Raw genomic sequence first — 13,290 nt, forward strand, 5'->3', positions numbered from 1 at the left:
CTAGGTCTAACAATCAGCTCACCAGGGAAATTCAACCTGGCCATAAATACACTGATGGAGAAGGCCCACAGAGCATTCTATACAATAAGGAAACAGATGTACCACCTCAAACCACCAATCTGGATGGAAATATTCAACAGCATCATCACACCCATCCGTCTGTAGGGCAGCGAGGTGTGGGGCCCTATGACATACCCAGACTCCACAAAATGGGATGCCAGCCCAACAAATACTGCATCTGGAATTCTGCAAACACCTTCTCCAAGTACAGTAGAGGCAACGATTATTCTAACATTTGCTTTAAACTAGCTGGGTTACATTCAGGGTATGTGCTGGGTATGTTCTGGGCTAGTTTGAGGCATGTTTAAGGCATTTCTGCATTGACTAACGACCCATATGATTAACACAGCAGGGATCCCTGGCAGTCCAATTCAGTTTGAATGGGACTGCCAGGGACCCCCACTGTTAATCTGATAGGCCATTAATCAATGCAGAAATGCTGGGGCTAGTTTAAGGAAAGTTTAAGGCATGTATTCAGAATGTACCTGGGTGTACCTGGGTCTTTTGGGGAATTGCCACTGGTTTTTGTTAGAATAATCGCTGCCTCTACTGTACACAGGAGCACATCAAACAATGCATGCCGGGCTGAACTGGGCCGCTTTCCTCTACTGCTCACTGTACAGAAGAGAGCACTGACATTCTGGGCCCACCTAAACAGCCACCCACAGTCTTGCTGCTACAGAGCAATGAAAAGCCAGGACCTCCTCACTAAACCCTGTGCCATCAAACAACTTATCCTTTCACTCCAAAAACAAAACCCCACACAGATCAACAGCCTTCCGAAAAAACAAATCAACTCAATCGCCAGCGAAATGTAGAAGCAGTACGTGACTACGTGGAAAAATTATATACAGCGCTAAAAGAAACTGGAGACCAGCCACAGCATACCGAGAGAATACACTCTGGCACCCTACCTAATACCCCAAAGCAGAGGCATACCTTGGGCCAGTACAGAATGAGTGCCCATAGCCTAGAAATAGAAACAGGCAGACACAGACAAAACTGGAAGCCCCAGGAGATGACGGTGTCAGCGATGTGAACTAGGAGATATAGAAGATGAAACACACTTCCTACGGAATTGCCTACAATACTCTGAAGTGAGGAATGCCCACCTAGAGAAACTCACAGCTCTTATCCAGAACGTTAGTGATATAGAAGAGAACCAAAGAATGGCGATCCTCCTGTGAGAAGATGAGGCCAGAGCAGAGCTGGCTGCACACTATGTCAGCACCGCTAACCCCCACATCCCTGTGTGTAAATATTACCCATATACCCTGCAATCATTATACCCTACACCCAATAATTAATGTACTGTATAAGCATTATACACTACCCCCTAGTATTTGTGTAATCATTGTCCCCCATCCCCTATTACGCCTGGGACATACAGTAGTAAACAGTTTTGTGCTGCTGCTCGCTCTCGCTTGCTACCGCTCGCTCTACCAGGAGCTTTTTGCTGTCCTGGCAGAGGAGACAGAATGCGGGCTTGGTAGGCGGGTATCACTGTGTGTATGTCACTTGGTAGCTGTCAGTGCGTGTGTGTGTGTGTCACTTTGAAGTGGTCTGTGTGTTTGTGTGTCACTGGGGAACCTGTGTGTGTATATGTGTGTGTGTGTATATTATATAATATGTTAAAAATTAAAAAAAAAAAGACATGTTGTGAGAATAAATTATTTATTAACATTGTGCAACTTTGATAAATATATTCACACACATACATCACACACATACATCACACACATACACACACACACACACACACCTCTGTGCTGGCTCTGTGCTGTGCTGGTCTGATGGCTCTGCTATCCACCGACACAGTAGGGAAAAAAAAGGCTGCAGCCCCATTGGATGGAAGCGGTCACGTGACCGCTCCTCCGCTCCCCCAAGCGGCAAAATTTCAAACCTGCCTGTCTCTTCTGATTTTCTCAGCCTCTGCACGCATCAGCACGCATGCGTTGGGAGAAACTATAGCCGCGCTGATTACAGATGCAGGGGCTTTGTGCATCTGTTCAGCGCGGCTCAGCCCGCCTCAGCGACGCTGATTTTACTATGTCCTAGGCCTTACTCACACTTTGGCAATACTAAAATAAAAGAGACATAGAGAGAGACAGAGAGAGAGACAGAGAGAGACAGAGAGAGAGAGAGAGACAGAGACCACCTTCTGCCCATGCTATGAACTTGGGATTGGGTGCAGATGTTAATTATAGGATCCATAACCCTATAAAAATGCCTGCAGCCCCAGTCCCAGTGTGATTCATGATTTCTTCAAGCGTGTTTCAAGATACCGTCCAAGAACAGCGGCAGCGGTTCCAGATTGCAAGGAGTTAAAACATCGTAATCAAGGATTTACCCCTACTTCAGGAATTCGTTAGGGCTAGGGATCTCAGAACGAACCAGAATGATCTTTTTATATTTGATGGAAATATCGGGCAGGCAAGTTGCGCCCTAACCAAAAGGATTGTAACCCAGAGACTTTGTTTCTTCATCTTTCGTTCAATGGACAATTTATTCCGTTTCCCCATCCCAGTAAGTGATTATTAAGTGTATTCTGAGATTGTCATGTGTTTGTCTGAAAATAAATAAATGACAATTTATTTAGATAGAGATATATATATATATACACATACCCCTTTGTATCCCCCTGAGGAAGGTCCCATTCTGTAGGACCGAAACGTTGGGTTTCTGGATGTATTTTTGCTTTCACTAATACACTTTGATTTTCAACATTGAGTGCTGTCTCTTGTTTACCAATCCTTGGAACGGTAACGTATAACTATATATACACATATATATATACACACACAGTGTTCGACAAATCCGGTCGCCCGCACGTCCCGAGCGACAGGATTTGACCCCGTGGAGACCTCCTCATGGCCCAAGCAGCGCATGCAATTTTCCCTGCTTGCGCTATATGAGGCCATTATTTGGCTCCTTCTCGAACTGCAATGGCTGCGCGGCGTCAGACGCCGCATTGCCATGCCAACATGACGCTTTTGACGTCACGCAGCGTCAAGGAGCTGAGGAACACGAGCCACCATTGGAGCCTGGCACTGGCCCGCCCGCTCCTCCTGCACGGCTGCCCGACCTCCCGCACAGCCTCCCGACCTCACACACCTCCCGTCAGGCTGCCTGACCTACCGAACCGGCTGCCCGACCAACCGTACCTCCCGCCCGGCTGGATGAACTTCTGCAAAGGTGGGTTCCCCACCCCCCCACAATGAAAACCCACCGAGTCACTGTGTGTGTGTCTGTGAGTGTGTGTCTGTGTCTGTGAGTGTGTGTCTGTGAGTGTGTGTGAGTGTGTGTGTATCTGTGAGTGTGTGTGTGTGTAAGTGTGTGTGTGTGTGTGTTTGTGAGTGTGTGTCTGTCTGTGAGTGTGTGTCTGTGAGTGTGTGTCTGTGTCTGTGAGTGTGTGTCTGTATCTATGAGTGTGTGTCTGTGAGTGTGTGTGTCTGTGAGTGTGTGTGTGTCTGTGAGTGTGTGTGTGTCTTTGAGTGTGTCTGTGAGTGTGTGTGTGTCTGAGTCTGTGAGTGTGTGTGAGTGTGTGTGAGTCTGTGTGTGTGTGTGTGAGTCTGTGCGTGTGTGTGCGTGTGTGTGTATGTGAGTGTGTGTGAGTATGTGAGTGTGTGCGAGTCTGTGTGTGTGTGTGTGTGAGTGTGTGAAAGTCTGTGAGTGTGTGTGAGTCTGTGAGTGTGTGTGTGTCTGTGACTGTGTGTGTCTGTGTGTCTGTGAGTGTGTGTGTGTGTGTGTGTGTCTGTGAGTGTGTGTGTGTGTCTGTGTGTCTGTGATGTTTGTGTGTGTCTGTGATGTTTGTGTGTGTCTGTGATGTTTGTGTGTCTGTGAGTGTGTGTGTCTGTCTCTGTCATCCTCTCCCTGTCTCTGTCACCCTCTCCCTGTCTCTGTCACCCTCTCCCTCTCCCTGTCTCTGTCACCCTCTCCCTGTCTCTGTCACCCTCTGTCGCACCCACTCTCTCTCTCTTTCTGTGTCACCCACCCTCTCTCACACTCTGGATCTGGATATCTTATTTACCCTGTACTGTATATCTTAACTTCCCTATACCTACACCGAAATAACCTATACTGTTTTCTTCCAGATCTAACTCTCGAGCTTCACACGGGAGACATCGGAATCCCCCCTAACCCAGAAGACAGGTAGGGAACACCTCCCCTCCAATACACGTAATTATGTAACAAGGACTAATTGTAGTAAAGTATAAATGTAATACAATAAATAAACTGTTGTGTCAAATACAAATGTTGTTCTTACTAGGAATTTATTAAATTTCTTTTTATAAAAACAGGGCTGGGGGCGGGGTTAAGTGGCGAGTAGATTTTTTAGTTCGATGACTAGATTTTTGGGTGATTTGTCGACCACTATATATATATAGATATATATATAAACATATATATCTATATATATATAGGGAGAGAGAGAGGGTGTGCGAGAGAGAGGGTATGCGAGAGAGAGAGGGTGTGAGAGAGATAGAGGGTGTGAGAGAGAGAGGGAGAGAGAGAGGGTGTGAGGGAGAGGGTGTGAGAGAGAGAGGGTGTTAGAGAAAGGGTGTGAGAGAGAGGGTGTGAGAGAGAGAGGGTGTGAGAGAGAGGGTGTGAGAGAGGGTGTGAGAGAGAGGGTGAGAGAGAGGGTGTGTGAGAGAGAGGGTGTGAGAGAGAGCATGTGAGAGAGAGAGAGTGTGTGAGAGAGAGTGTGTGAGAGAGAGGGTGTGAGAGAGAGAGGGTGTGAGAGAGAGGGTGTGAGAGAGAGAGGGTGTGAGAGAGAGAGGGTGTGAGAGAGAGAGGGTGTGAGAGAGAGAGGGTGTGAGAGAGAGAGGGTGTGAGAGAGAGAGGGTGTGAGAGAGAGAGAGGGTGTGAGAGAGAGAGGGTGTGAGAGAGAGAGGGTGTGAGAGAGAGACAGAGGGTGTGAGAGAGAGACAGAGGGTGTGAGATAGAGAGAGGGTGAGAGAGAGAGGGTGTGAGAGAGAGAGGGTGTGAGAGAGAGAGGGTGTGAGAGAGAGAGGGTGTGAGAGAGAGAGGGTGTGAGAGAGAGAGGGTGTGAGAGAGAGAGAGGGTGTGTGAGAGAGACAGATGGTGTGAGAGACAGAGGGTGTGAGAGACAGAGGGTGTGAGAGACAGAGGGTGTGAGAGAGAGGGTGTGAGAGACAGAGGGTGTGAGAGAACGAGGGTGTGAGAGAACGAGGGTGTGAGAGAACGAGGGTGTGAGAGAACGAGGGTGTGAGAGAACGAGGGTGTGAGAGAACGAGAGAGGGGGTGTGAGAGAACGAGAGAGGGGGTGAGAAAGAGAGAGGATGAGAGAGAGAAAGAAAGGAGAAAAAGGAGGCGCGTGCCACATAGCATAAATCTGTGTTGACATTTATTATCTAAAATAGCACACTCATAAGTGTAGCTAGAAATAGAGCATTGAGAGATAAATAATCTCTGTGGGATGGTTCTCATCTGGGCCCGCAATGTTCCGTGATGGTGATGAGGAATCCTGGCATCAGTGCGGAAATGAGAGTCCAACAAGAAATCGGGATGGGAAATCTAAAAGAGAAAATCTCTAAAGGGGTATCGTCACCAGGTGGTGGTCCTGATCCAAAAACACACAGCTGGGCACTTGAAAAGCTAGACTGATGTAAACTGTTGAATAAAACTGGTAAATGAGTGTGCCTTCCGATTCTCATATTGACTTTGAGGGCAACTCACTCAATCCTGCAGCGGGTCTGTGTGTCTTAAACAGCTCGACATCCGCGATTATCTGTATGCAGGGAGAGATCAGACCGCAGATCTGCGCTACATGATGATGTCACTTTGTGCGCTACGTCCCAACGCGTTTCGTCATCAACGTGACTTCATCAGGGTGATAGTTTGACGGTGGCTTTATAGGGTTTATATATGCTTGGATTCAGTATGTAGCCGCTGTAAATGCTGAACATAATGAGCAACCGATATGCAGTGTGCACAGACGCACATAAATGCAAAGAGGAAGGGAAGGGAAAGAATGGAACGTACAAACTGATTGAATTCAAAATACATTTTAAACAGCACATCAGATGTAAAAAATGAATAAATAAAAAAACAGTGTGAAGACAACATAACAATAAAATATAAAACAAAACAATGTAAAATAATATAAAAACAGGGATTATAATTCATAAGGAACAACTTTCAAAAACAGAAATCTCAATAGAATAAAAAGGATGATTTTATATAAAAATATATGAATGAAAATATCACTCACAGACATGGTTTCTCTGGCTTTGCATATAATCCCATTCTATGCTTAAAAGCTGTGTTAACAGCGAGCATTAGCGTATAAGTGTTCCATGTAAAAATGGTTTTCAAGCAAAAGGTGACACGGTGTACTCATTTGCATGTCATTTCCCAGAATCCCTTGCTGCAGTGGAAGCACTGTATGCTAGGTGATATAGGTGAAAAGCAGGGTTGCAGACATGTCTCAGAGATGTGAAAGTGCTCACAAGTGATCTTTTTATTTGCTACAGTATCATAGGGTTTACACACACACACACACACACACACACACACACACACACACACACACACACACACACACACACACACACACACACACACACACACACACACACACACACACACACACACACACACACACACACACACACACACACACACACACACACACACACACACACGGGACAATACAATACAATTACAAGAACAATGCTAAACCATGGAATGTGATTGCTTCCCTTTAAGGTGACATCCCAGCACCCAAAAAAGGGCATTCATCACATGGTACATCCACCAATTTCCGTTATTACCTCAGTGGTTAGCCACTGAGGTAATGAAGGGGGGTTATTAATGTATTTACTACTGGGTTAGCATTTATCACCAATGTGGATATCTGCCCCCCCCCCCCCCATTGTGAGGGCCTAGTAATCCATAGTGATGATCAATGGTTTTATGTGTAAAATGTAGTTTTTTGTTTTGTTTTAAACGTGTAGATATTTTTTGTTAATGTTAAAAACCACATTTGTCTAATGGGGATATTGGGCATTAGTTTAGAAGGGGGGCGGAGGTAGGGGACGTGGGTGATGGCGGTAGTTGCCCTGGGGAGGGTGGTTTGTCTTCCCGTAGGGTGTGTGGGGTGAGAGCGGTTAACCCCTTAATTACCTTAACGACTAAAATGGCAATGTTTACTGATAACTAATGGGGTCAACCGGGTTAGGTAATGTTTTCTTTTAATACAGTATTAACCCCTTTTGTGTCTGTGGTATACCTTGGTAATCACAGGCATGAAACGGGTTAATGTTATTTTGATCATAGGTTTCTGTAATAGACATTACAGAAGCCTATAATAGAAATATTAACACAATGAGGTATGTAACACAGTATTAATGGTCGCATTAATTCTCATATCGCTAGATTGGGCCAAATATCGCACCCAGTAAATTATTACCACAATCTTGATATATACCACCTTAAAATTGCGGTTATAACACCCGTTAGTGTATTATTTCCCCGGGTGCGATATTAACTCCACTTTAACAGAATTTGATGTATCTGAGCCGTAGTGTTTTGTTTATGCCTGCGGGACAAACCAAGAACCAAGCTTAACTAGCCACTAAGGTGGGATAAATCAAGAACTAACCATGCTAGTCATGGAAACTGATGACTTGTTGACCTATGGACTACTAAGGGGTTAACATGTACTGTAATGTATTTTAACAACTATTTTATCATCTTTTCCATGTTGGTTTAGCTTATCTTGCCTATGTATATAATGGGCAGTATATTGGCCATTATATACGTAGGAAAGACAGGGCTATCGCCAGCCTGGAGTAGGTGAAATAATATTTGCGGTATTTCTGCCAATCATCCTGTTCCGATAAATATCGGAACTTGATGTATGACAGTTTTTAACGTTAAAATGCGGTATTATGCCTGGTTTTGATCCGATCCGATGCTTTTAACGGGTCCGATAAAAACTACTTTATTTTTGGCGCTGCAATGCTGATTCGTTGCACGATAAAATATGGCACTTTTTTTATGGGCGGTAACACAGCATTTTTGATTACCGCAGCTTGATGTATCCGGTCCTTTGACTTAAGTTTGGTTTAGTGATATTAAGTTCTAGTTGACCCGTAATGGTGTATGCAGATCTATCACTACTTGCAATTTAACTTCAGTAATAAGACAATAGAGATGTAAAAACCACACAACACACATATTCCTGAATAACGTACTTTTCCACAGTGTACCACACTTGATACCAAGCTCTTTCCCATATTCATCTCCATACCAGACCAGGAGCTCTGTGTGTGGGGGGAGGTCTGTGCAGGTTCTGTAGTAGATTTTCCTGTGGTCCTGCAACGCCACAAGGTTCTGTTCTTCCTCGTTTCTCGCACAATTTACAAACCTAAAATTAGGACAGTTAGTGAGGTCTCAAAGTAATAGCTATTTTATAAAGGAAGAGCTGAAAAAAAGATACAAGTTGTTAATGTGACTTGTCTTCTCTTTCTTCTCTACAGTTTGTGAGGTGAACAGAAGTTAATGGAGACCAATGTATATACGATGGCTCACTTGTATGTACCCACAGTTCGAAAGGAATGGGAGCCACAGGACACACCAGTGACTACTTTCTGATTACTTAAAAAAAACCACAAAAAAAACCCCACTGTTGTAATTAAAAAGTCCCCGACACGATGACAAAAGTGCCACAAAAGGTGAGTATTTTTCCAGTGGAACTAAACAGAAACAGAAAGTTTCCTCAGGTTCCTGACAAAGCATTACTTGCGAAACGCGTAGTTCCCTGCCGGAGCTCATTGTGTGAGGGACCCAGGCAGCCGCCGGACTTCCGGAAAGATCCTCCCTCCCGGTCCCGCTGTCGGACGCGCTAGCGGGAGTGCAAATGGATGGAAAGGGTCTACCGGACAGACCTACGGCTGACATTGGGCTGTTTGTTCATTTTGTGTGAGTGCCATATAGTTTTTTATACTTTATTGATGTAATAAACCTTTATTGCTACTAATCCAGGCTTTGCCCATTTCTTGGTATATGGGCACCTGGGAGAGGAGCTATTCACGCATTGCCTCCATTGGGAGAAGACGATACTGATTCCTATCAGATTGATGACATCATTCACTGAGGGAAGAGGCTCACACAAGGCCGTGTGAGTTTTCTCTTCTTTAGTATTCCTTTATTATAGAGGATATATGAATATTCCACTTATTTCATTCTTCTCTGAGGGTGGGGTCTCACATTAGGCCATGTGAGTCATTGAAACATATGTTTTAATGTTTCTAATATTTTGTATTTAATATCACCATTTGCTCTCCACCCTTTGCCTCCAATACCCCCCCTCCCCTCCCCTCTGTACCTTAAAGACCAATTATGTCTATCTAAAACATGCACTAATTCCGTGTATTTTATTATCTTTTATTTTTCGGAGTTCAACATCTTGCACTGACCACTACACCACTTCTATTATGCTGAAGTGCAGGGCCATGAACATATATGATTAAATACAGAAATGCTGTTTAAAGGAGTCGGTATGAAAAGGTATCATGCCAAGCACACCTCTGAGAAAGACAGGCATGACCTTGATGTCTCTGATTTAGAGAAGGAGGGCATCACACTATCAATCCTTGATGGAGAAGGATTTAGCAGTGCTTGTAGACAGCAGGCTTAGCAATAGTGCCCAAAGTCATGCAGTAGCTGCAAAGGCAAACAAGATCTTATTTGCATCAAACGGGCAATGGATGGAAGGGAAGTAAACATAATTATGCCCCTTTACAAAGCATTAGTAAGACCACACCTTGAATATGGAGTACAATTTTGGGCACCAATCCTAAGAAAAGACATGACCTTGGAGCCTGCGAAGAAGCTCTCCCTCCCTACCCCAACCCACATATAAATAAATACACAGCAAAGGGTCTGGAGGTACAAAGGCCACGGCTTTATTTACACAAATAAACCCTGGTAAGTGCCAATCCTGCCAGCGTGCTCTCCCCCCGGGTAAAGGCCGATGGCACCCCAACCATGGCCCGCAAGATCCACCAAGCCGGGCGCCCAATGGCCCTGCCGTTAAGCGATACTGGGCCCAGGGAATCACGCACAAATGAGCCCTGCCGACTCGCTAACCCCAGCCACCACAAGGCTTTAGGGTTTATCTGCACCATAGAGCCCCCGCTGGCAAGGTTAACGAACACCTACCCCCCCAACAGCCGCGGTGACGTAGGCAACACATGTCAAGCAGTGCCCACCTCAAACATGGCAGATATAGTTACATCGTAGATGAGGTTGAAAAGACGCACGTCCATCAAGTCCAACCCACGCCAAATCCAAACAGAAACTCCATCCTGTATCCTCACCTACAGTATTTTGATCCAGAGGAAGGCAAACAAAAAAACCCAGTGATATAACACAAGGGGAAAAATAAATTCCTTCCTGACTCCAAGAATTGGCAATCAGATTACTCCCTGGATCAACATCCTTCCCATATCTACTTATTTCTGAAAAGAAGAAAATACAACATAATGTACAATATATTATACGATTGTCATGGTATTACCCAAACACAGGGACGGGTGGGAACTTCTTCCCAGGGAGCAGACTGCCCTCCCTCCCCTGCGCTCCTTTGAATCCCCTTAGCTCCGCCCCCCCGTGGCACTGGGGAATGGGAGGGGAAACAGCATGCAATCCAGTCAAGCTGGAGGGGAGAGGGGAAGCAGCACGTGAACCGGCACCATAGGTGTGGGGGAGGGGAAGTGAAGAGAGGGGAGCCTAGTCCCTGCGGTCATGTGCCCTGTCGCTGAGGGGCTCCAGGCTGCTTTATAGAACTAGAGAGAGTGCGGAGAAGAGCCACCAAATTAATAAAGGGGATGGACAATCTAACTTATGAGGAGAGGCTAGCTAAATTAGATTTATTTACATTAGAAAAGAGGCGTCAACCCCATCTTACCGAGGTTAATCAATATTGATCAAGTAGGATTTGTCGCGGGCAGACAAGCCTCAGACAATACTCGGAAGATAGTCAACATTATTGACCATGTCCACCTCACAGGGACCAAAGCTCTACTGTTAAGCCTAGACGCAGAGAAGGCGTTCGATAGAATAAACTGGCAATTCCTGGACCATACTATGCGCAAATTTGGCTTTAACGACGCATATCTAGAGGGGGTCCGTAGACTATACCAAAACCCGTCAGCATCAATAAAATTACCAGGGGGCAATAACCAGAGATTCGAGATTACCAATGGAACTCGACAGGGATGCCCCCTATCTCCTCTCCTTTTTGCACTTACAATAGAGCCGCTGGCATCAGCAATACGACTCAATAGAGACATCCAGGGAATAGAAATTGGAAACAGGCAGCATAAAATATCCCTATTCGCAGATGATGTCATCCTAACCCTCACCAAACCCCAAATCTACCTACCCAACCTGCAAAAGGAACTCCGAGATTTTGGAAAAATCTCAGGATATAAAATAAATACCGATAAATCAGAAGCCCTGAACCTAAGCCTGCCAGAGCCAGAGGTGCAACTCCTCAAACTAAACTTTAACTATCGTTGGAGCTCCTCTTGTATCAAATACTTGGGAGTCAAGATATCGAGGACCTACCAAACTTTATATCAACATAACTATCCGGCACTGTTCCAAAAAATTAAACAAGATCTAGAGAAATGGGGAGGATACCAGATATCATGGATCGGGAAAATTATCTCAGTTAAAATGAACATACTCCTTAGATTGTTATACTACTTCCAGACTCTCCCGGTCCACATCCCTGGCTCGGAATTGAAAAACATCCAAAAACTAATCTTCCAATTTATTTGGCAAGGGAAAAAACCCAGAGTCACCAGAACGGTTCTCTTGGCTCCAAGGAGGAGAGGAGGAATGGGTGTCCCGGACATCACAAAGTACTACCTAGCCGCCCAATTGCGACAGGTAGTAGTCTGGAACGCGAACCCAAACCAATACAGCTGGTTAGATATAGAAACACAATATGCCGGGACGCCTTCACTGCCGGCCTGCCTTTGGTCCCTGAGCAGGGAGGACATGCAGAATAGCAAATTCAAATTAGGCCCGATGAGACACACATGGGAGACCTGGGCGAAGTGCAAACTCAAATTTAAGCTCACCACACCCCAATCCCAACTAATACCAATTCACAAAAATCCGAAATTCCCTCCTGGCTGTGAGCCCAGACAATTCGACCAGTTCAAAACAAAAAATATCAGAGCGGTAGCCGACCTCCTGAGCTTCGGGGAGTTCCTGAGTAATCAAAATCTTCAAACCAAATATGAAATAATAGGACTAAATGTTTTCAAGTACCTACAAATTCGGCACTTTATTCAAACATTATCCCCAACGTTGGAATTTCCCCCTCTCACCGGTTTCGAGCGGCTTTGTAGAGAAACAGGCCACCAACGAGGTCTTATAACGCAAATTTACGCAGAGCTGGAGAGGGCCACAGAAGCCCCCACACACGACTATATGCAACATTGGGCAGCAGAATTGGATATAGTTATAGACCGAGAGGACTGGGAAAGTATTTGGGAAAATGCCTCAGGAACTTCCATATGTACCACAATCAAAGAAAATATATACAAGATACTGTTCCGCTGGTATCTTACTCCAGTTAGAATTAATCAAATTTACCCCCTGGCATCTGACCTATGTTGTAGAGGCTGCGGTCAAAAGGGGGACATGGCCCACATCTGGTGGACATGTCCGGAAATTCAGAAATACTGGGAAATGACACAAAAATTAATAGAAGAGGTCACAGACCTCACAATACCCATTGAACCGCTGACCTACCTGTTGGCCAGGCCCTTAGATTTACTGGACCGTCCAACAGGAAAATTAGTCTCCTTCATTCTTACGGCGGCTAGATGTGCGGTGGCTGCTGCCTGGAAGAAAGTGTCTCCCCCCTCTAAACAAACAATAATAAAAAGGGTGCAAGAAGTGATGGATATGGAGAGACTGTCCGCCTTTCTGAAAAGGTCCACTACCTCATTGAATAATATATGGGACCCCTGGCAAACCCAAATGGCGCTCCTACGTCGAAACGCCCCATAGCAATGTAGGGGAACAAATAGAACCAAGGCCTAAGCCAGAGTTGCCAAGGAGAAGGGGAGTAAGGCCTCCCCCCAATACAGCCCCTTTCCCCCCCCCCTCTCCCACCTTCCCTACCCGCCCAAATCCCTTTCTGTTTCCATACTCACACCGCCCCGGTAGACCACGTAG

At 45.4% G+C, this 13,290-nt stretch overlaps 1 protein-coding gene across 5 annotated transcripts in view; it reads right to left on the reverse strand.

The window, feature by feature from the left end:
• The window catches only part of LOC142466862 (uncharacterized), a 112,668-nt gene that overhangs the window by 7,231 nt on the left and 92,147 nt on the right, over positions 1-13,290 (reverse strand). For all 5 annotated transcript variants that reach the window (XM_075572395.1, XM_075572394.1, XM_075572392.1 and 2 more), the window contains one exon: positions 8,283-8,455. The gene's annotated coding sequence lies outside the window, so the exon portion shown is untranslated. The remainder of the gene's footprint in view (positions 1-8,282; positions 8,456-13,290) is intronic.

Source organism: Ascaphus truei, chromosome 15 (assembly GCF_040206685.1).
Source record: "Ascaphus truei isolate aAscTru1 chromosome 15, aAscTru1.hap1, whole genome shotgun sequence".
In the NCBI taxonomy this organism is placed as follows: domain Eukaryota; kingdom Metazoa; phylum Chordata; class Amphibia; order Anura; family Ascaphidae; genus Ascaphus; species Ascaphus truei.